The sequence below is a fragment of the Mus pahari genome, chromosome 13 (assembly GCF_900095145.1).
Source record: "Mus pahari chromosome 13, PAHARI_EIJ_v1.1, whole genome shotgun sequence".
Lineage (NCBI taxonomy): Eukaryota > Metazoa > Chordata > Mammalia > Rodentia > Muridae > Mus > Mus pahari.
Window position 1 is genome coordinate 1,588,480 of NC_034602.1, and position 2,279 is coordinate 1,590,758.

General features: G+C 40.9%; 2 pseudogenes; one reads left to right on the plus strand and one right to left on the minus strand.

Moving 5' to 3' along the window:
- LOC110330826 overlaps nt 1-734 on the minus strand; it is a 3,100-nt pseudogene extending 2,366 nt beyond the window's left edge.
- A 511-nt stretch (nt 735-1,245) lies between these two features.
- Nucleotides 1,246-2,279, plus strand: part of LOC110330827 — a 13,815-nt pseudogene continuing 12,781 nt past the window's right edge.

The following is a 2,279-nucleotide window of genomic DNA, read 5'->3' on the forward strand; positions in this document are numbered from 1 at the left end:
CACCAAACCCAGACACTAGGCAGATGCCAACAAGAGCCTGCTGACAGGAGCCTGATGTAGCTGTCTCCTGCGAGGCTCAGACAGTGCTTGGCAAATACAGAAGTGGATGCTCACTGTCATCCATTGGACAGAGCACAAGGTCCCCAATGAAGGAGACAGAGAAAGTACCCAGGGAGCTGAAGGGGACTGAAGCCCCATAGGAGGAACATCAATATGAACTAACCATTACCCCCAGAGCTCCTTGGAACTAAACCACCAATCAAAGAAAACACAGGGTGGAACTTGTGACTCTAGCCGAATGTGTAGCAAAGGATGGCTTAATCCATTATTAATGGGATGAGAGGCCCTTGGTCCTGCGAAGGCTCTATGCCCCAGTATAGGGGAATGCCAGGACAAGGAATAGGAGTGGGTAGGATGGGGAGCAGGGGGGGGCAGGGGATAGGGGATTTTCAGAGGGGAAACTAGGAAAGGGGATAGTATTTGAAATGTAAATAAAGAAAAATCTAATTAAAAAAAAGAAAATCTGTCAATATTATCTACCGTTAAAAAGAAAAAAAAAAGAATGCCAATAGGTCTTCTAGAGGCATATTTCCTTCCTTTTCTAAGTCTTCAATTTCAGAATTGAAGCTTTTCCCATCATCCATTAATTCCTCTTCCTCTAGAGTTCTTTTGTCATCATAGTCATGGACCAACATCTCTGCAGTAGGGTCAAAATCATGATCCTCAGAAGACCAAGACCCAAAGGTTCAGTTTCAGTCCATTATCATCATGGCCAGAAGCACAGCAGCATCCAGGTTGGCATGGTGCTGGAGGAGCTGAGAGTTCTACATCTTCTTCAAAAAGGAAGCCAGGAGCAGAGTGAAACTGTTCTTGGATATCAGAGTACTGCACTTCATCCAACAACTGGTCTTTTATCATATTCATTCCCCTTGTTCTATTTCACTGTTCAATATTCGCAGCTTCTTCCCTCCACCAGGTTAACCATTGCAACTGGGGACCACTCTCTAGTACAGCTGTTACAAATCCCTTCTGGTCTTGGAAAATAATTCTATTTTGAGTAGCCCAGTTATTTAGAATTTGCTTCACATAAGGTGAGTACATCACATATGAAATTATAGCCCTTTTAAACCACCTTATATTTATCATTTCTATAGGACACCATCCTATCTTGGCATAACTTTGCTCCACACCACTAGCAGGCCTTTCCTGTAAGACTACAGGAAAGCTGAAGGTGATCTTGTAACCATGGACCACCCCTTCACCTACTCTGGTGGCACAGTTGGTTCGACTAACCCTTTCTCTCAAAATGGGTGCTTCATCAGATGTTCTCTCCTTTTTTCAGCTTGTCTCTGACATGACTGCCTTCTAGCATAGTTTCTTTGCTCCTGTGGGAAACTCCTGCTCTCTTATTCAGTCACCCCTCTGAGATTTCCCACATTTTCACTTCTATCCTTAACATTTCCAGTTGCACCACCAACTCTGTAGCCCTGTCAGAAAGGAGTAGAGTCATATTTTCCCATTTCAGCCATTTCCCCCCTCTCAGGCCCATTTGAAAATTAACTGCTCAGCCAGTCTTTCAATCTTTTTTTGAAACAAAATATACAAAGAAGAAAATGAAACAACGACAACAAAAACAAAACAAAACAAAAACAGAAAAATCTCCTCTGGGAGCGAAGTTGGGGATATTCAGCAATAAATCTTGCTGGCATCTTAAAAAATATACATTCTTCTGTCACTTGCCATTTTCTCTACAGCATTTAAATCAAATTTCCCATTTTTATATTTACTGTTTAAGGGATGCATTGAGGTTCCAATTGTAGATGGTTTTTTTCTACTTCATGGGTTCTTCTTTTTCCCATCCTTTATCTCCTTGGTTTTGTCCCCTATCACTAGATAGGACAGAAAGGGGGTAGGGAGGGAGAGATTGGGGTCCTTGAATCTAATTTCTTCTTGTTTCTTCTTTGAACATGACTACTAACAAACCACAACCAAATTTTTTGAGCGACCAACAACCATTTACTCCTGCCTCTCAGGGACCTAGCATTATATACCCTCTGAAAACATTCTAGAATTCCAAATGTCACACAATCACAGAAATTATCATCAGCTGAAAAAAAAAACACACCTCTTGTAGAGCGTGAGGCAAATCATAGTCAGATGTTACAAAGCAGCCCCACATCCCTATACCTGCTTTTAAAACAAAAGCACATTTTAATTATATTTCCATGTTTTTAAATTAGATTTATTATTATTTTCTTTATTTACATTTCAAATGCTAT